This window comes from Phacochoerus africanus, chromosome 14 (genome assembly GCF_016906955.1).
Source record: "Phacochoerus africanus isolate WHEZ1 chromosome 14, ROS_Pafr_v1, whole genome shotgun sequence".
Classification (NCBI taxonomy): domain Eukaryota; kingdom Metazoa; phylum Chordata; class Mammalia; order Artiodactyla; family Suidae; genus Phacochoerus; species Phacochoerus africanus.
In genome coordinates this window covers 3,848,590-3,869,444 of record NC_062557.1, presented here as the reverse complement: position 1 = coordinate 3,869,444, position 20,855 = coordinate 3,848,590, and the positions used below count along the sequence as shown (strand labels likewise).

Here is a 20,855-nt window from a genome sequence, read left to right as displayed (position 1 = left end):
CTAGGGGTCGAATCGGAGCTACAGCTGCTGGCCTACACCACAGCCACAGCAGTTGGAGATCCGAGCCGTGTCTGTGACCTACACCACAGCTCACAGCAACACCAGATCCTTAACCCACTGAGTGAGGCCAGGGATTGAACTCACAACCTCATGGTTCCTAGTCGGATTTGTTTCCACTGCGCCACGACAGGAACTCCAGGCATACCATTAATTTAATAACGTCTTATTGATGGAGTCAGAGAGCAAACAAGGAATTGGTTTTAAATTTTTACAGCAATTTTAAGATGCATCCAAATTTCAGAACCAAGACGTGTTGAAATGTGTGGCTGAAAGTGTCCCTCTAGGTTAACATTTACGTATGAAAAGTTACTTTTAAAATATACCTCTAGGAGTTCTCTGGTGGTGCAGTGGGCTAAGGATCTGGCATTGTCACAGCTGTGGTGTGGATTCGATCCCTGGCTCCAGGAGCTTCTGCATGCCATAGTATGGCCCCCCCAAAATTGGTGCTGTCAACCAGAGCTGAATCCAAGAGTATAGAAACACCTCTAGCTGTTTTAAGCAGGGAATTGGGGTGGGAGGTGGGAGTCGTGCCCTCTTGGGCGGGCCCTGCATAGGAGCTGCTCCCAGGGAAGAGTCAGGAGGCCCTCAGAGCTCAGTGTCAGTGCTGCAGCCCAGTCACAGGAGGCTGCCACCACCTCCAGGGCTGTGAGCTGGTGCGGCAGACAGAGTGCCCAGGTCCCTCTGCTGGGCCACTCACACCCATGTGTGTGCACCCAGTGGGGTTCTGGGTCTGGCCTCCTTGCCTCTGTGAACCAGACCCCAGACCCCAAGGGCTCCTGTGCCTGCAGGGAGGGAGCACCTTTAATTGTTGCTCTGTGGCACTTTTAAATTGCTGGGATGGCTGTGCATGAACAGCATTTGTGTGCCTAACACTTTTCAAACAGTGCAAACATGAGACCCTGATTAAGGGGAGAGGTTTAGGGCCAGACCGGAGACCTAGCTCTCCGACCCAAGAACCGCTGCGTAGCTCGCTCTCCAAGTTGTCTCCTGGCCCAGCCTCTGAGTGTTGCCTCCTTCATCCCTTCTTTACTTCATTATCTACGGTTCAGTCCATGTGACTTGGCTGTTGTTCATCCGCCTAAAACACTTGCATTGCTTCTGAGAAGAGATTTTACTCAGGCTCCTGGACCTTCTCCTGGGCCCATCAGGGCCCTTCCCTATAAGATGTAGTTTGAGCAGGACCCCTGCTGGGTCTGTTTAGCTAGCACCCCTCGCCCCGGCCTGCCTTCAGCCCGAGTCCTGTTAGGTTGGTTTAGCCAGAGCCGCTGGCACCTGACATTTCCTCTTAGTGTTTTCCACCCTCTGACCCCTTCTGGCCCTGGGTTGAGCCCCATCTCGCTCCCCACTGTCGTCCCATGGCAGTGGTCGCGCCGAGACAGTCCTGAATCAGGTCTGCCTTTCCATCTTCAACAAGTGTCACTGATACAAACGCTCAGAATGCACTTGCTGTGTGCCAGACGCTCTCCTAAACAGCTCTCTGCATCTGTCGGCCTTCAGTCCTCAGAGAACCCTCAGTAAGGGGTTGTTACCCTCCCTTCATCCTCCAGTTTCCTGCGTGTCACCGCTGAGGGACAGTTGGGTAACTTGCCCAGGGCCAGCAGCCGGTGAGTGGTAGAGCTGAGATTTAAACCTTGAGTCCGTGCTCGTGGTGCTACGCTGCATCTCAAGAGAAGCGCATAGGAGTGGTAAACCCCACAGTGCAATGACCATGACCTCCGGTGTGGGGGCGGGGTGGGGTATACAGCCCAGGAGGGGAGGGGAGGAGCCTTTGGTGAAATGGGCAACATTTTCTTTCTTTCTTCTTCTTTTTTTTGCTTTTTTGCTTTTTAGGGCCAAACCAGTGGCATATGGAAGGTCCCAGGCTAGGGGTCGAATCGGAGCTGCAGCTGCCGGCCTACAGAAATGCCAGATCTGAGCTATGTCCGTGACCTACACTACAGCTCACAGCAACATTGGATCCTTAACCACTGAGGGAGGTCAGGGGTTGAACCCGTGTCCTCATGGATCCTAGTTGGATTCATTTCTGCTATGCCACAATGGGAACTCCCAACATTTTCTTTCTTAAGCTGAGATGGCTATGTGGAGATTTGTTGACCCTTTGGTCTTCATGCCTTATTGTACATCTTAACTATTTCCAAATAAAATCTTTTTGCAAAGAATGTCTTGGTAGGAGTTCCCGTCATGGTGTAGCAGAAATGAATCCAATTAGGAACCAAGAGGTTTCAGGTTCAGTCCCCAGCCTTGCTCAGTGGGTTAAGGATCCGGCGTTGCCGTGAGCTGTGTAGGTTTCAGACGCAGCTTGGATCTGCTGTGGCTGTGGCTGTGGTGTAGGCTGGCAGCTGTAGCTCCAATTAGACCCCTAGCCTGGAAACCTCCAAATGTTGAGAGTGCAGCCCTAAAAAGCCAAAAAAACAAAAACAAAAAACAAAAAACAAAACAAACAAAACAATGTCTTGGTAGTATGACTTGGGTAATAGGATGGGAACACCTCACTGCACTGGGCACCCCACACTCCCCTGCTCTGTTAAGGTTCCGATGAGCAACGTGGTAGATCGCAGCCGGAGCAGAACCTCCCAGGTCCAGAGAACAAGACAAGGAGGGTGTTGCTGCTGCTGCGGGCTGTGGCTGCCGTGGTCCTCTTAACTGTGAAGGTGATGCCAGGCAGGTCCCCTGGCTCTGGAGCCTGCACACACAGGTTCTTGAGCAGGGTCACCTGCTTGAGTTTAAACAGCCAGTGATGGTCACAACAGCTCAACTCTCTGTGAGTTTGCAATCCAAGGATCCTGTCTCTAGAGAACTGCCCGAAGCTGGAGGCCCCAGACTGCACATGTGCTGCAGCCGGACAGGAGCACCGTAGATTCTCCCCCAGAGGCTCCCCTGAGGGTTCCTCTAGCTCTTGGCCAAGTGATGGAATCCAGAATCTTCACAAAGGCCATGCCTGCCTCTCCAGCCATCTGCCCAGCAGCTCTGCCTTTGGGCACCGAGTCCCAGCCACACGAGCCGCGTTGCAGACCTTGAAAGTACGGAAGCCCTTTCCCATCTCAGGACCCCCGTCCGCCCCTGTCCCAGCCAGTGGGAGTGGCTTACCCCTCCCTTCCTCAGGGCAGCTTTCTCTGAGTCCTAACCTAAGTTAGGGTCTTTTCTCCCAGCACTTTTCATCATGCAACTTGTGTATTTGTGGAATCATTTTTTTTTTTGGCGGCACCCACAACATATGGAAGTTCCAGGGCCAGGACTCGGACCCCTACCAGGGCAGTGACTCAAGCCACTGCAGTGACAGTGCTGGATCCTTAACCTGCTGCACCGTAGGGAAACTCCTGGGGAATCATTTTAAGATAACATCTCTTACTGGGCTATGCACTACGAGGACGAGAACCATATCTCTTTATTTTTCCTCAGTGCACCCAGTGCCGGGCACAAAATAGGCACTCATTGAGTATTCCCTAAGGCAGGAAATGAGAGGATAGTGATACTGACCCATGTCGTGAGGGTGAAAATGATAGGCAGATAACGTGAGACAAATGAGTTTGAACCCTGTTTACCCTGCCCAGCTTTCCTTGTTTTTGTGCACAGCGCTTACCACCTTCTGGTGGCCGTCTGTGACCCATCGTGTTTACTGTCGTCCTCCCCTGCCGAGGTGTGAGCACAGGGCTGGGGGTCTGCCTCTGTTCCTGGAGCAGCGGCCGGCTGGGGAAAGGCCAAGGGGGTATAAAGCACCATCTTGGACTGAGAGAGGGGCTGGGTGGTCTCAGGACTTGGAAGAGTGTAGCAAAGGCGGAAACAGTTACAAAGAGGATTTGGGCAGACCACACTGGACTGTAAGAGGAGTTCTGGGCAGCTGGAGGGGCTTTGAATAGATGGAATAAGCAGGTACAGACCTGTCACTTTCTGAGCCTGCCGTTGGGAGCAGTCTGAAAGCCAGACTGCTGGTTGGGAAGGTCCAGAAGTGTGGATGGCAGGGTGACAGGAAGGCCAGCGGGCCTGGGCCTGGGCAGCGTAAAGCGGCTGGAGGAGCAACAGAGGGACTGAGGTCCTCCAGCGGGAGCGAGGGCCAGAGGCTGGGCCAGCGAGGGGGTGAGGGGCGGTGCAGACGCCACAAGAGGAGCTCCTTCTAAACGGGGTCCGAAGAGCCCTGACGGGGCCGTCTCAACTTCCTGCCCGTACTTCAGCCTCTTGTAGAAGAGCAGTTGTAGGAATCTAGAAAATTCTTTGGACCCTGTAATTACCATTGTGGCGCAGTGGAAGCAAATCTGACTAGGAACCATGAGGCTGCGGGTTCCATCCCTGGCCTCGCTCAGTGAGTTAAGGATCCAGCATTGCCATGAGCTGTGGTATGGTATATAGGTTGCAGACGAGGCCCGGATCGGGCGTTGCTGTGACTGTGGTGTAGGCCCAAGGCCACAGCTCTAATTGGACCCCTAGCCTGGGAACCTCCATATGCCACGGGTACAGCCCTAAAAACACAAAAGACAAGAAAAGAAAAGAAAATTCTTTGGGCCCTGTTGTGACAACATCCTCTGAAATTTTAACCAAAAGCCGAAAATTGTTTCTTGGAAAGAAAACTTTTGAAAGAACTTGATTTTGAAGTCTACCTTTTCACCAGCAGAGGTCACCCTCATTTAAAAGAAAAAAGTGGCAGTTCCCGTCATGGCGCAGCAGAAACGAATCCAACTAGGAACCATGAGGTTGCAGGTTCGATCCCTGGCCTCACTCAGTGGGTTAAGGATCCGGCGTTGCACCGAGCTGTGGTGTAGGTCGAAGACTGCTCAGATCTGGCGTAGCTGTGGCCGTGGTGTAGGCCGGCAGCTATAGCTCCGATTCAACCCCTAGCCTGGGAACCTCCGTATGCTGCGAGTATAGCCCTAAAAAGCAAGCAAGCAAGCAAGAAAAGAAAGAAAGAAAGAAAATGGGGGTTTATTAGGCAAAGGAGAGGAACCATACCCTCCAGCATCCTAGAAGTTCTTTTGTTAGCTATGTGGTTATTCACTGGCTGCTATTCTGATTTTTTCTAAATAGAGCAAGCCATCTGTTGACCATCTATACATCAGGCTAAAGTTCCCGCTGCCATACTGGGTTCTGTGCGCAAACAGTTCCGTGTAGCTAGATGGTTTGGGAGCCTCTGCCGCTGAGCTGTCTGTCGCCTGAGGCCCAGTCTGTGTGAGAACAGGCACGTCAGGACTGCTTTAAGCAGCAACAGATTGAGAAACGTGGCTCCGAAGAGAGTGTAGGGATGGTCAGAAACTGCCCACTCCGTGTGTCTGTGTTGTAAGACCAGATCCAAATGCTGAGATCCTCTGCTTATCAGTCGAGATGATGTCAGTTGCCTGCTAGTTTCAAGATCTGAAGAATACTGGGCTGGAGGAGCTTTATCGTTATCTCACAGAGAAGAGGCCAGCCTAGCAGGCTGAGAATTCTTGGTCCCTCTCTGGTTGCTGTGCTGAGTGACAGTTCCCTTCCTTTTCCTTAGGATCCGGGGCAGCCCCCAGACCAGCAGCCGCAAGACGGGCATCTCAGGCAGGTGGAAATAGGACCGTGAGAGTGAGCGTCTGGGCAATTTGGGGGCACTGTGCTTGCTGCGCACTCAGGGGCCTGGGTCCCACTTATTAATGTGCGGATATCTGGTGACACGGTTCTGCTCATGGGATAAGGTGCCAGCCCTTCGGCTAGTGCGCGTCCCTCCCCTGAAGGAGCTTGCCGTGGACCACCATCACCATGGTCCTCGCAAAGACAGATGATCGTTTACATTTAACGTGTTTCCGGGAAACCGACTCGAACTTGACCTCCTCCAGGAAGACAGTGCTGTTCAATAGAAAGAGAATTTAGGCCACGTGAGGAATTTAAAATAGTCGAGTAGCAGCATTTTACAAGTAAAAAGAAACAAGCGATTCTGCTTTCAATACTATTTTTAACCCAACAGAGTCAAATTTTTATCCTTTCAACACAAAATCAGTATAAAAACGAGCGGATTCTTTGACCCGAGTCTTTGCAGTGTGGTAGGCATGTACTTTTAGCGCATCTCCATTCGGGCATCCACGTGGGCTTAGCGGCCGCCATACTGGGCAGTGCAGGGTCGTCTTTCCTCCAGATGACTGACTTCCAGTTAGTACCACGTGTGTCTGTGCCTTATAATTTGTTTCCCTAATTTTTTTTTTTTTTTTTTTTTTTTGCTTTTCACGGTTGCACCCACGGCATATGGAGGTTCCCAGGCTAGAGGTCAAATCAGAGCTATAGCTGCTGGCCTATGCCACAGCAACACAGGATCCGAGCCAAGTCTGCGACCTACACCACAGCTCACAGCAATGCCAGATCCTTAACACACTGAGCAAAGACGGGGATCAAACCTGTGTCCTCCTGGATGCTGAGCCACGACGAGAACTCCTGTTTGCCTAATTGAGTGCTGGTTCACTTGGGTGAGAAGTAGCTCCTGCTTCAGTGCTGTCCTGCCGCAGTCAGCATCATCCTTGGCTCAGACCCAGGAAATCCTTGTTTGGCCTTTGCGTGTGTTTGGTTGGAAGGGGGACCGCTTCCAGTCAGCACTGTCCACATGCAGCTGAAGGTCAAGGCCAGGCCAGAGCTGGGGGCCACATGGACAGACAGTATTTGGTTTTCAGTAGCGTCGTCATGGAACTGGGTGGCCTCTGCAGAGTCCAGGGCAGAGGAGTGAGGCCAAAGACTCGAAGTCCACCTGTGGTCAGGGGGCCAGCAGAGCAAAGAGGAGTCTGAAGGGACAGGATGGGGGCTAAGCAGTTCCTCCCGTCTTGTGTTGACAAGTCGAGCAGAGTGAATTCTGTTCTCCTTGCTGCTCAACGCTGTGCTCTGTTGAAGCACGTGGGTTCTGAGAAATCGAATCGCCGCTTCAATTCGAGTGTTCCCTTTGTTTTTCTGAGTCGTGGCGTCATGGTAGCTTCCATTCATTCGCCATGAAGAAGGGGAGACAGGAAACCAGGTGGTTATTAAGACGAAACAGCACCCACGCACCCACGCAGGACTTGGGCACGTGGTACTTGCGCTTTTCCTCTGGAGATCCCTACGTCCGACGCTCAGTCTGACAGTATAAGATGCTCCTAGTCCCCCCCGTGGGCGCTGGTCATACTTTTCCTGTGAAGGGCCAGATGGTAAATATTTTAGACTTTGCGGGCCATGCATATGGTCTCTGTGACTTACGCTTCATTGGCGTTTCCCTACCTTTTAAAAATGTAAGAACTATTTGGTTCACCTGCTGGTTCCCACCCCTCTCAGCAGTTTTTCAAGGGAAAACTTAGAATACATTGACTCTTAGAATGAGGCTCTCTGAGGTATAAAAAGGACCACACATGTATGTGTGACTGAGTCACTTTGCTGTACAGTAGAAAACTGACAGAACACTGTAAACCAGCTATAAGGGAAAAAATAAAAATCATTAAAAAAAAGAAAAAAGAACCAACATAAGGCATCAGGCAGCTAACACAAGGAAAATTGAATACTCCATGTTTGAAGATTTTAGATTTGATGGTTTAGATTCAACACTAATAACTGATAACATTCATTTATTTGCATCTTCTTCATTTCTGTATCTTGAATTCCTTTTCCTCTAAAGGTTTTGAAGAAAAATAGCCCTGAATTTGTCCTTTGATCTTTTTGGAAAGATAACAGCAATGTCCTGGGAGCTCCAGGGCCGCTTGTAGAGCAGGGGATTCTCGTTATCCGAGTTAGCCAAGGGCTGTGGGTCCCTGTGCATGGGGGTGGGATGGGGTGATTTCTTAGGTTCCTGGAGCTACAGCTGCTGGCCTACGCTACAGCCACAGCAGCTCGGGATCCGAGCTGCCCTTGCAACCTACGCACAGCTCACGGCAATGCCGAATCCTTAACCCACTGAGTGAGGCCAGGGATGAAACCCACAACCTCCTGGTTCCTAGTCAGATTTATTTCTGCTGCACCACGACAGGAACTCTTGCTTCCTCCAGGTTCTGAATTCAGGTAGCTTTCCTTTGTTTCCAGCCTTTGAAAAGGCAGGATGATGCTGGAAGTGCCTTGACTTCGGTCGCAGCTGGTCAGCCGTTATGGAATGAGGGCAGTTAGAGCTCTCTGGACTTGCTGGTGGTTCTCTTTCTTCTGTCCTCGCTTCCTCCCTCTCCCCCTCTTCCTCCTTTTCTTCTTCTGCTTCTTTTGAATTTTGTAGTGAAAGGAAAGAACCAAGAAGCAATTGCAGGGTCTAGAATAAAGCCTTTGATCCAGATCCATTAAAATGTGCAGTTAAGTGAATGGACATCATAAAGTTCCCTGGAGGCCTACCAGTTGAGGATTTGGCATAATCACTGCTGTAGCACAGGTTCAGTCTGGTTTTTTTGTTTGTTTTGTTTTGTTTTTGTTTTTGTTTTGCTTTTTAGGGCAGCACCTGCAGCATATGGAGGTTCCCCGGCTAGGGGTCAAAGCGGAGCTACAGCTACACCACAGCCACAGCAATGCTAGATCCAAACCATGTGTGGGACTTACACCACAGCTCATGGCCACGCTGGATCCTTAACCTGCTGAGTGAGGCCAGGGATCGAACCCGCAACCTCATGGTTCCTAGTCGGATTCATTTCTCCTGCTCCACGATGGGAACTCCCATTTGTAGAGTTTTAATGTTGTGAGGGAGACATCATTTGCTTCTCTGCTTTTGTTTTTGTTTTTGTTTTTTTCTATTTGCCTTTGTAATTAATAGGCTAATTTTTAGAGCCGTTTGAGATTTACAGAAAGACTGAGCGGAGAACGGAGTTCCCCATATTCCATCTCTCCCCCAGCAACCCCCACCTCGTTTTCTCCCCTTACGACCACCTGGCCTTGGTGTGGTACATTTGTGACAGTGACAAACCAGTACTGATACATTTTTAAAAAACTTTGATGCACGTATGGTTGGCTTACAATGTTGTGCCAATTTCTGATGCATTATTACTAACTAAAGGCTATCGTTTACGTACCAGTTCCCTTTGTGTTGTACAGTTTGATGGGTTTTGACAGATGCCTAACTTTGTGTACCCACTGGTGCGGCATCTCAGCCTTACCCATGCCGTGTCTCGTTGTCACGGTGTGTGTCCACTGTTGTCTCACGGGCTCGCTACCCCTCCCGCTCCCCCCTCCCCAGCCCCTCTCAACCACTGAGGGCCTTACAGCCTCTGTTATTCTGCCTTTTCCAGAAAGTTATGCTGTAGGGACCACAGAGCATGTAGCCTTTCTGGACTGGCTCCTTTTGCCCAACAGTGTGCATTTAAAGTCCCTCCATTTCTTTTCATGGCTGGATAGCACCTTTCTTCCTATCGCTGATACTCCATTGTTTGGGTGTTCCACAGTGTGTATCTGTTCAGCTGCAGAAGCACGTCTCTTGGTTGCTTCTAGCTTTTGGCAATTATGAATAAAACTTCTGTCAACATTCCTTGGGAGGCTTTTGTGTGTGGATGTACGTTTTCAACTCATTAGGTAAATACTTAGGAACTTCTCCTATTTTAAATCATCTAAAGGCCAATGTCAGGAAAAACATAGGCCCCTACACATTTAAAAATTAACCTATAGTAGGTTTTATCGCTCTCTTTAAAAAAAAAAAAAAAAGATGTAATGGATGTTCGTGTCAGCAGTACTCCACCCTGAATGCTGGGTCAGTACAGGCTACTCCGGATGTTTGGGAAGCTCCCAAACTGGCCTTGGAGAGTCAGGGACGGTTCTGAGAGGAAGTGACATTTAATTTGATGTTTAAGAGCCCCTGCGGTGGCTCAGTGATAACGAACCCTCCTAGTATCCAAGAGGATGAGCGTTCGATCCCTGGCCTTGCTCAGAGGGTTAAGGATCTGGCGTTGCTTTGAGCTGTGGTGTAGGTTGCAGATGCGGCTCAGATCCCACGTGGCTATGGCTGTGGTGTAGACCAGCAACCAAAGCTCCCATTCAACCCCTAGCCTTGGCGCTTCCATATGCTGTGGGTGCAGTCCTAAAAAGCAAAAGAAAAGTATTTAAAGAATGACTAGGATTGCCGTGTTTTCTTCCACCTGAGGTATGATCAATTGTTTTAGGCATTATTTCACACACCCCTTAGGAAAACACATTGCCAGTGAGATGGATACATACATCATGAGTTATAAGGTGCATCCCAGTGTCAGAAACATTGAAATGCAGAAATGGGTTTGAGGAGTGACGGTACGGGGTGGTGAGATGGAGGATGGGAGCGCAGTGGTCCAGCAGCAAGAAGATCCACAGTGAAGTAGAGAACCAGGGGTTAGGGCAGATCACCACTGGCACCTTGGACTCCATCCCAAGTGGACTGGATGCCGCCAAGCCGGGGAGGAGGTCTGCATCCCAGAAGGAATCCGCTGGCTGCAGCGGGGGGGTGAATTAGAGCAGTCCATTTCAGAGTTGCTGCCGTGGTGCAGTGGGATTGACGGCGACTTGAGAGCTCTGGGATGCACGTTTGATCCCCGGCGCAGCACAGTGGGTGAAGGATCCGGTGTTGCCACAGCTGCGGCTTAGGTGGTGACTGCAGCTCAGATCTGATCCCCGCCCAGGAACTCCATATGCCCTGGTCAGGCACAGGCAGTGGCAATGGATGGGTTAGTTTGAGGGATCTTAGGGGACACTTGCGAGCTAGAAATGTCACAGTTCGGGGCTGGTTGGAGGTAGGTTTGGGGAGACAAAGGGAGTCACCAAGGATGGAACCCGGGTGTCTGACTTGGAGCTGACTGCCAGGAGAACGGCGGGAAGACGGAGGGAGACGAGGGAGGTGAGAGAGCTGACGAGTACTGGGGGTGCGTCGACTTTGAGGCGCCTGAAGGACATCCGTTTTGGGTATCTGCCAGCCGTGACCCCAGGCCCGATCACATGGAGCTCCAGGAGTAGACAAGAGGACCCAGGCTGAGCGTCTACAGCGGGACCTTAGAGAGGCCGAAGCAGCAGCCTGCCAAGGGGCCAGGAGGTGGCCGGAGAGGCCAGAGGGGGTCCCAGCCGGGGCTTGCAGGGTCACGGAGGCCAAGGCGGAGATGCCCGGAGTGACCAGAGTGGGCACCGCTGATAGAGACCACTGAGAGGGCGAGCAGGAAGGCCGGGGGGCAGCCAGGGCTTTAGCGTGGAGGAGGCAGTGGCGGCGGCCGAGAGGAGCTGGAGGAGGGGCACGGGGCAGGTGAGGAAGCAGGCCCGGTCCAGGAGAGCAGGGGGCGCTGTGCGGGCTGCCCAGCAGCAGCTGCTTGCAGGCAGGTGACCACAGTCCCTAGGCAGGTTGCCTGTTGGAAATGTGCCCTCCTCCGCCCTGCGCACAAGTGCAGTAGCTGGCGTTCTCCTCTTTTGTATGCTCAGCGATGCCCAGCTACTAAGCCCTGGCAGAAAAAATATAAATATTTGTAAAACAAAGAATTAATGGAAGGCCCCCGCTCCGGCTTGGGGCCTTTATGTCTGCCCTGGAGAATGCCATGGGTTGAAGACCCAGGACCCGCAAAGTCCCCGAGACGAGATCCAGAGCTGTGGAGGGAGCCGCCTGTGTTGCTGCTCTGACCAAGTTGTCGCCCGCCAACCTTTATTTCTTTGGAGAGTAAAGTCAAGTTTATCTTCTGGGATGGGAGATAAGGCATCACTGCTGGAGAGTGGAGCCAGGCAGCCCCAGGAATCTCTGCGGTCTGGGAGCACGGGGGCGGCGCGAGACCAGGGACGGCAAATCGAGGTTAGGCACAACTGTGATTTCTCAAGAGAGCCTTAGCAATCCAGGTCCGGGCCGGAGAGAGTAGACAGTGGCTTCGTCCAGAGTTGAGGGTTTGCCAGCCAGAGCGACAGAAAAAATGTGGGCGGATGCCTTGTGGATCCTGGCTGTGCACGATAGGGCCCGGGGCTGGACTGCAGAACCCATTTTGGGCGATTGAAGAGCAGTAAAAGGCAATCAGTAGCATCTTATGTCCCCCCGGTGTCCGCTGGAAACATTTTTATCTTATTTACACAAATAAGATATCAGAGAACTAGGTATAAACTCATTTTGCACTTAGCTTTTGCTCTAAAATGAAAGACATTTATAAATTAAATAGAAAAAAATTTTTTTTCAAATAACAAGATGAACGTAGTGTCTTGGATATGAGTGTTTCAGGTTCAAGATGGAAATGACCTTGGGGCTCAGACTCTGGCACTTGGCATCCTGTGCCCCCTTCCTCACTCAGGGTCACTGCTCATCAGCTTTTGCATTTGGCATGCTCATGAGCACAGCCCCTCAGGCTGTCAGTCAGCTCTGCTGCTGCTCCTTTTCTGTTTACATTGCTGTGAAACCTTTGTTTATCAGCAGACCCTGGTAGCATTGCGGCTTGGACTTAATGCACATGCATCGTTTGCAAATTAGCCCCCTGCGTTCTTTTCCAGTGAATCTGTAAGGAGTATAGAGAGCTGTAGATACCATAGCCACAAATGCCTTCGTTATTCAGATAACCCAGAAGGTACCTCTGTGTTAGGTTGTCTTCAGAATTAAAAAAAAAAAACATGTATAAATTCGTGGACATCTGATGGTCCCTTAATTTTGAGAAGCACTGGCTGTGAGCAGGGGTTCTCAGAGTGTGAGCCTGGGCGCTTATCAGAAGTGCAGGTTCCCCAACTTCCCTTCTCTCCCCTGCAGGAGGCTTTAATCCGCCTCCAGCTCAAGCCTGAGAATGGCTGCTCCGACCCAGCCTGCTCACTTGTCTCACAGATGAGGAAACTGGCCAGGAGCTGCAGCTCAGGACCACGGTGCTCTGTGGGAAACTGGGTCTCACACCTGCAGCTCTGGCGTTAGAGCATCTTGAGCCCCAGGCAGAGCGCCACGTTGTCATTTCTTTTCCCCTTGGTGTTCTCTCTGGGTTGGGTTGCGTTGAAGGAAGTGTGACTAATGTGTTGGGGTTTTTTCCTTGTGTTCTCCTAGTGCCAGAACCTACTAAGACCTGTCCAGGCCAGCCCCAACCTGCCGGGACCAGTTCCAGTACTTCCACCAGCACTCTCTCCAGCAGCAGCAATGGCAAACGTGCGTCCGCCGGCGGCCAGCAGCCAGCTGCATCCCGTTACCTGCCTCGCGAGGTGCCTCCCCGCTTCCGCCAGCAAGAACAGAAGCAGCTGTTAAAGAGAGGTCAGCCACTGCCCACCGGGGCTCTGACCAGCGGGAGCCCCACCCAGGGTGCAGGGTCTGCGGGGCTGAGCCCTCCCCCGCTGCCTGGAGCCGGAGCACAGCAGCACCCCAGCAAGCCCCAAGCAGGTAAACCTCAAAGAACTGGGCGTTCTCTCCAGCTGAGAACCGCTGTGCTGTTTTCAACTGTGCTGCCCAGCGGTCCGCATGGACATGTTACGGTCCACGTTTACTGTATATGTGGTAAAGCTGGCCAGCTAGCTAGATGAGAGATTGATGCATTTCAATTGAATTTTGAAGTTTAATTCTGTCCCCCCCTGCTTATATTATTTCTCATATATTTTCAGATGGCATTAGCTACTTCAGTTAAGTTTGCTGCTCACCAGAGACTGAGGGTGAGCGCCAGGACGTACTCATCTGTCAAAGCAGATGCTTTCAAGCCCTGTCGTGAAAACTTCTCAACAAACCCTTTTCTCTCCGGTCCCTAGGATCTCTCAGGACTGCACACATACTTTCCAAGCAGGGAGGTGATAGCGTTTTATGGGGAGTGGGTGTTTCTAAGTGTAGCGTTCCCACACGTTCTCAGGCAGCCCTGCCTGCACCTCCCTGCACTCGAGTTTGGCCCCTGCTTCTGCTCAGTGTCCTTGCCTACTGTTCAGTGCTAGCTTTCCCTGGGCTCCCGGGAGAAGCTTGTTTCTAGCTTCCAGGATGTCAGCATCTCTCATCTCCTTTCTCTCCTGTTCCCATTTTCTTAACCTCATACATGATGTGGGATCTCAGTTCCCAGACTAGGATTTGAACTCGGGCTGTGGCGGTAAAAGTGCCAAGTCTTAACCACTACTCCACCAGGGAGCTCCCATTGACCTCATGGATTTTTTTTTTTTTTGGTCTTTTCCAGGGCCACATCCGCGGCACATGGAGGTTCCCAGGCTAGGGGTCTAATCGGAGCTGTAGCTGCCAGCCTACGCCACAGCCACAACAAATCTGAGCTGGCATCTGCAACCTACACCACAGCTCATGGCAACGCCAGGTCCTTAACCCACTGAGCAAGGCCAGGGATCGAACCCGCAACCTCACGGTTCCTAGTCGGATTCATTAACCACTGAGCCATGATGGGAACTCTGACCTCATGGATTTATACTTTTAAAAATTTCCTTACTGGCGTTTTAGGGATAGTTTTGAAAGAGAGCAAAAGTACATGTGTTCACCTGCCATGATTCTCTGTTATTTTCTTAAACCTTTCTGTTTCAAGTAATTCAACTCACAGTTGGCACTGGTTCCAGCAAATTCAGGTCTGTAATTAGAGAAGCAAAGAAACTTCTTGAATTCGGCTGGAATTAATATGAATTTACAGTTCTTATTAATGTTTGTTTTCCTCCATGTGCTGCCTTTTAATATGGAGAGTAATTCCAGCATGACATAGAAGAGTTTATAGCAGAATTTCTCAAAATCATGACTTTGTGGTTTTATTCAGGATAAATACATTTATACAGTGTTGCCATGTCTCTTCACATAGGCTTGACGTTCATCTGCTAAATTCCTGGTGGAGGGGATGTAGGTCAGTGGTTGTCACCAAAAACTGGGAAGAAAAATGATCAAATATAGTTGTTGAATTAGCCCCTCTACCTGACTGTAGCCGGTTTGGAGTCAAACATACCGTTACTTTCCTCACTGAGATAGGGCCCTCCAGCCGGTCTCAGCACAGACGATAGTCACACCTGTATAGTTTGCTTATGGACTCAAGGCGCTTATTGTGAAATGCTGAAGAGGAAGCGTGACAGGCCTGTCATCTTCTAGGTGTATCTCATGACTGTGAGACTAGTTGGCAGTCTGGCGTCAGTGTTCTCATTAAATGCTACTGGCGCGAGATATTACTAGTATCGTCCTAGGAAGTAGAAAGTAAGCAAAGAGTTGATTCAGTAAAACTTGTATGAAAGTAATATTCTTTAATAAAATATTTGTCTCTATAAATAGAATATCCTCCTCCAGACAGTTATTCCTAGTTCATTGTACTTTGAAAATATACACATCGAAGGAGTTCCCATTGTGGCTCAGCAGAAACGAATCAGCTGAGGTTCGATCCCTGGCCTGGCTCAGTGTGTTAAGGATCCGGCATTGCTAGGGGCTCTGATGTAGGCCAGCAGCTGCAGCACTGATCCACCCCCAGCCTGGGAACCTCCATATGCCACGAGTGTGGCCCTTAAAAAAAAAAATTAATAAATAAATAAAAGGATGAATGTTGGGTCTGTAGAACTAAGATTGAATTACTCAAACAGGGGGCAGGTTGTGACTAGTCCTTAGGAATTTAACAGCAGGCTATTTCTAGTGATAAGAAAAGTAAAATTGGGAGTTATTTCAGCCCAGCACATTAATTTTCTGGGTTTTCCCCAAGTGTATCAGCTTGTGCTAATATACTGATGGCCAGCCTAATGCTCAGAGGTTATTCTTTGTCCCATGGCGTGAACTTAAGAGGCAGTAGGAACAAACCTGAGTTGACTCTTGCCTCTGGAGCCATTAAAAGTGTCCATGACATTACTGACCTTCCAGTAACCAACACGATGCTTGGTGACAAAGAAGGACCTTGTTTGACCAGTTGAGCTTTCGCTAGGTCTCACATCACCAGAGAGCAGCAATTTAAACCTCCCCCCCTTTCCTACCAAATTTTAGGTTCGAGGAGTTCCCATTGTGGCTCAGTGGGTTAAGAACCTGACAGTGTCAGTGAGGATGCAGATTCAATCCTTGACCTCGCTCAGTGGGTTAAGGATCTGAGGTTGCCACAAGCTGTGGTGTAGGTCACAGCTGTGGTTCAGATCATTGCTGCTGCAGGTCTGCAGCTGCAGCTCTGATTCGAACCCTAGCCCAGGAACTTCCATATGCTGTAGGTACAGCCCTAAAGAGAAAAATGAAACAAAGCAATTTCAGGTTCTGTCGGACCCTGTCATGTTGGCTTCCTGCCATCTCCTTGTGAGCCCAGGCAGGGTGTCATTGGAGAGGCACCACTGGTCTTATAATAGTAGTTAAGTCAACACTGATGGTGTGTTCTAGGGAACTGAGGCTTCCGATAGTAGCATGCGAAACCCAGTCCCCTCGGCCTTTAGGGTTCAATAATGCTGATGCGGAAGGGAAATCCAGTGAGTTTAAGCAAAAGCAGATCCTTTTTTTTTTTTGTCTTTTTGTTGTTGTTATTGTTGTTGTTGTTGTTGCTATTTCTTGGGCCGCTCCTGCGGCATATGGAGGTTCCCAGGCTAGGGGTTGAATCGGAGCTGTAGCCACCGGCCTACGCCAGAGCCACAGCAACGCGGGATCCGAGCCGCGTCTGCAACCTACACCACAGCTCACGGCAACGCCGGATTGTTAACCCACTGAGCAAGGGCAGGGACTGAACCCGCAACCTCATGGTTCCTAGTTGGATTCGTTAACCACTGCGCCACGACGGGAACTCCAAAAGCAGATTCTTTATATCGGGTGTCCAGTTCAAAATAAGGAAGTTTTCTAGCATCAAGGCAACTGTTCCCATTAATCGTTGATGCTCTGACTCCACCTGAGATCATCTCCTGGGGGTGACATCCCTCATGTGGGAACACGGTTCACAGATAGGCATGACCCGAGCCACGTGGACTGGCCTGGGCAGCTCCGGAGGGTCCGGGCAGGACCAGCCAGGCAAAAGTCCTGCCAGGTGAGGCAGGCCCCAGCCCTGTGGGAGAACTTGGTCCCTCTTCCATCACTGGCAGCCTCCAAAGAGACAATCGGGAGGCACCGTGGGTGGAAGGGCTCCCTGAGGAGGCTGGGTTCAGCCCAGCCCCGGTTCCAAGTTCTCTAAGTAACAACAGTTTGACCTGGGGCGGGGGGAATTGCCTTTCTAATAAAATAGTACAGGGGAAAATAGATGTTGAAGTTCATGTACTGATTTGGAGGGGAGCTCATTAAGCCAATTGGCAAAGAATTTTAACTGGTGAGATAAGTGTTAGCAGTATGTAAATGTAGTGATTCATCCTATTAGGGCTCCGAAAAATGTCCTTACTTTCTGTTCAGACTATGTTTTTGCCAGTCTGCAGCATAACTCCAGCTTGAAACACCGAGAGCTTTTATTATCTTTAAAAAAAAATTCTTTCTCAATGTGCTAAAGGAAGAACAAATGTATTGTTTCGGTGGCTGCTTTGTACATTCATAAACAGAAGCTTTAGTATGCGGTAGTGTTTGCTCCGTAGATCTTTTGTCGATAGAAGCAGGAAAGTAATTAAGAAGTTGGACACGTGCCATTTGCATATGGAACTGATTTGGAAAATGATAGCTGGTGTTGGTATGCCAGCCGCTTAGGGGGTATTTAGGAAGAGTGGGAAAGAGGAAAGAAGGGAAAACAAAGGCGCGGGAAAGGGAAGTGGTTTATGTGCGTTCACCCAAATTCAGCCAATAGGCAACACACCGTCGCTCTTCTGGCTGACTTTCAAAAAAGACAAGTGGCTCTGGTGCTGCTTTAATTGGGTCCTGGAGTGAAAATGTCTGTGACACTGGAAAGAATTTAAAGAGGGAGGAAGATCCGTTTAGCGTCAGCTGCAATTAGATAACCAGAGCTTTCCAATCTTCGCCGCGGAGGCCTCCCCGTGTGGAAGGAGATGATGGGCTCGCTCAGGGCGTGGGAAGGGCGCCGCCACCTCCTGCCTCGCCGCGCCTGCAGGGACGTCCTGGCCCCGCCGCCGCCCGAAACAGGCGCCCGGGCGGCCCGCGCGCAAGGTAGCGGCCCTCCCTGCAGGTGCTTCTGCCGCAGCGAGGCGAGGGAACAAGGCTAGCCCGGCACAGACCACCGACGGCGCAGCTTCTCCCGGGCCGGGGGCCGGGGGCCGGGGCTCGGAAGGAACCGCCCAGACCGCGCGGGCAGTGGGGCGCCCGGCAGCCCGGCCCCGCCGGCGACCCCTGGGCTGCCCGCCCCCACCTTTTGGGCCAGCCCTGGCCCTCGGGGTGGAGCTGTTTGCTTTGCCCCCTTCTGTCCTTGTTGCACTAGGTTCTTAACCCGGAGGAAGCAGTCATTTTTTTCCTGTCACTTTGGAGAAAATCGGCAATAAGCTTAGTTTTTTGGACACTTTCGTTATTCTCAGAAAGCTTTCGCTCCCCTCTGCATTTAATAAGCATTTATGGAGGTTGACAGATGAGATGTCTCGGAGTCGGCCCAGTGATGGAATTCTGAATTCACAGTACTTTCTGCAGAAGATTTTCCCGCACAGTCAGGGCCGTGGAGAGGAGGCGTCTTAGGCTCTCCGAGCGGAAAACTGCGGCTCCGCTCATCCTGCCCTTGAAAGCCAGCGGCAGGGTATGCGTGTCCTCAGTTAGCATTAGTCCGCGTGTTTCTGCCGATGGAGCGCACTGGGGATTATTTCTGTAATGCATAGGTAGGTTGTTGTGCAACAGACGGGGAGGAGCGGTCGCGGGCTGCGTGTCGGCCTTAGCGCTAATTAAGCACCCACAGGCCTCAGGAGATCTTGTCAGCACCTCTCTATCTGATTCATTTGATACCTAATTAAAATTTTGCTTACCGTAGCTTTTGGAAGCTCTTTGTTAAATACTTTTTCTTGAAAAGTGTATCTTTATATGGTAATGTTTTGGAAGTTAAAAACAAGAAAGCTTTTCTCTTTTAAACCATGCTGTTTTATAATTTTTAGTATAATCACTTAAGACAATTTATGTTACTTAGATTTTTACAAAGACACCTGTTATTAGAATGTGTGAACCAGGAGTTGCTGTCGTGTGGCAGCAGAAATGAATCTGACTAGGACCCATGAGGTTGCAGGTTTGATTCCTGGCCTCACTCAGTGGGTTAAGGATCCAGTGTTGCCATGAGCTGTGGTGTAGGTCGCAGACTCAGCTCGGATCCTGCGTTGCTGTGGCTGTGCTGTAGGCAGGCAGCCGTAGCTCCAATTTGACCTCTAGCCTGGGAACTTCCATATGCCACAGGTGCAGCAAAAGGAAAAAAAAAAAAAAAAAAAAAAGAATGTGTGAACCATTTGAACAATAGAAAAAAGAGAACTTAACATTATACAGAAACTTCATTACTTTTCTCTTGTTAAGGCTTTTTAGTGGAAGTATTTTGGAAATAGAAGGTGGTAGTGGAAGAAGCACTAGCATTTCATTCTGGAGGTACTGGCTTCCGTTCAGGCCCTACTGCTTATTGGTTACACACCTTTTCCAGGTGTGGCCTCTCAGCCTCTATTTGGCCGTCTGTAAAACAGATATAATCTGTAAGGTTCAGTTAATTTAAGTGTGTGGAAATACTTGGAACTTCAAAATGCTGTGAAATAAGTGATGTCTTAGGGATATGAAGGTTCCTATTTATAAACTCTCAAACTTGCTGCATATCAGATGCATGGATTTTGGCCTTTTTTTTTTTTTTTTGGTCTTTTTAGGGCCACACTTGCAGCTTATGAAGGTTCTCAGGCTCGGGGTTGAATCAGAGCTGTAGCTGCTGGCCACAGCTACAGCCACAGCAATGCCAGATCCAAGCCACATCTTTGACCTACACCACAGCTCACGACAACACCGGATCCTTAACCCACTGAGCGAGGCCAGGGATCGAACCTGCATCCTCATGGATGCTAGTCAGATTCATTACCACTGAGCCACGACGGGACCTCTGGATATTAGCCTTTTTAAAGCTCCTGGACTATTCTGGAGAGTCCAGAATAACCTATAAGAGAATCCAGTCCTGGTTTACTTCAGAGCTTTCCTTTATTCCAAATACCTTTCCAGAAGTCAGTCATTTTACAAATCTCTTTCACATAGTCCTTCAGGCTACAGTTCTTGAATTGATAACATAGACAAGAGATTTTGGCTTATGAAAACCATATTGTTCAAATATTTTTGAAGTCATAAATTCTAAGAAAAGTGGTGTTTGTTTTGTTTTGTTTTGTTTTCTGTCTTTTTGCATTTTCTAGGGCCGCTCCCACAGCATGTGGAGGTTCTCAGGCTAGAGGTCTAATCGGAGCTGTAGCCACCAGCCTACGCCAGAGCCACAGCCACGTGGGATCCGAGCCGCATCTGCGACCCACACCACAGCTCACGGCAACGCTGGATCCTTAACCCACTGAGCGAGGCCAGGGATGGAACCCGCAACCTCATGGTTCCCAGTTGGATTCGCTTCCGCTGTGCCATGACGGCAACTCCCAAGAATGGTGTGTTTTAAACAGAAAGAGACTAATAGTCTTAAAAACGTCAAAAACCTTTTCCTTTGGAGATTAATTCCAACGTCAGAGTATGTGGTGGTGCTGGTGGTGGTGGAAGGGTGGTGCCATGGGCAGTGGTGGTGAAGAAGGTGGTTAGGACGTGATGACGGGGGTGGTGGTGGAGGAGGAGGAGGCGATGATGCCGGGGATGTGACGTGGTGGCACTGAAGGTCATGAAGGGACACAGGCGGCAGGAGAGCAGAGACTCGGGGGGTTCCCCAGAACAGAACTAATCAAACTGCTCCTCAGAGACTACAGTCTACGTGGTGAAAGGGTGGTGAGCAGGTAAAGCCTAATTTTTCCTAAGTTAACTCCTTTATGCGCTCGGGACATAGGTTCTCTGTGTTTGTTTGGTTCTTACCACTGCACCAAGGAAACAGTGGTGAATGGTATTTGAAATCACCTTGTCCATAAGTATGGCGTATTAAAGATGTAACCTTTGGGGGGGGGGCACTCCTGTGGTATATGGAAGTTCCCGGGCCAGGGATCAAACCTGCAGCGCAAGGCGCAGGGCTGACAGC

At 50.2% G+C, this 20,855-nt stretch overlaps 1 protein-coding gene across 7 annotated transcripts in view; it reads left to right on the top strand.

Annotated features, from left to right (window-relative positions):
- Positions 1–20,855, top strand: part of TNRC6C (trinucleotide repeat containing adaptor 6C) — a 90,847-nt gene that overhangs the window by 13,434 nt on the left and 56,558 nt on the right. For all 7 annotated transcript variants that reach the window (XM_047758570.1, XM_047758572.1, XM_047758571.1 and 4 more), the window contains exon 3: positions 12,926–13,252. The gene's annotated coding sequence lies outside the window, so the exon portion shown is untranslated. The remainder of the gene's footprint in view (positions 1–12,925; positions 13,253–20,855) is intronic.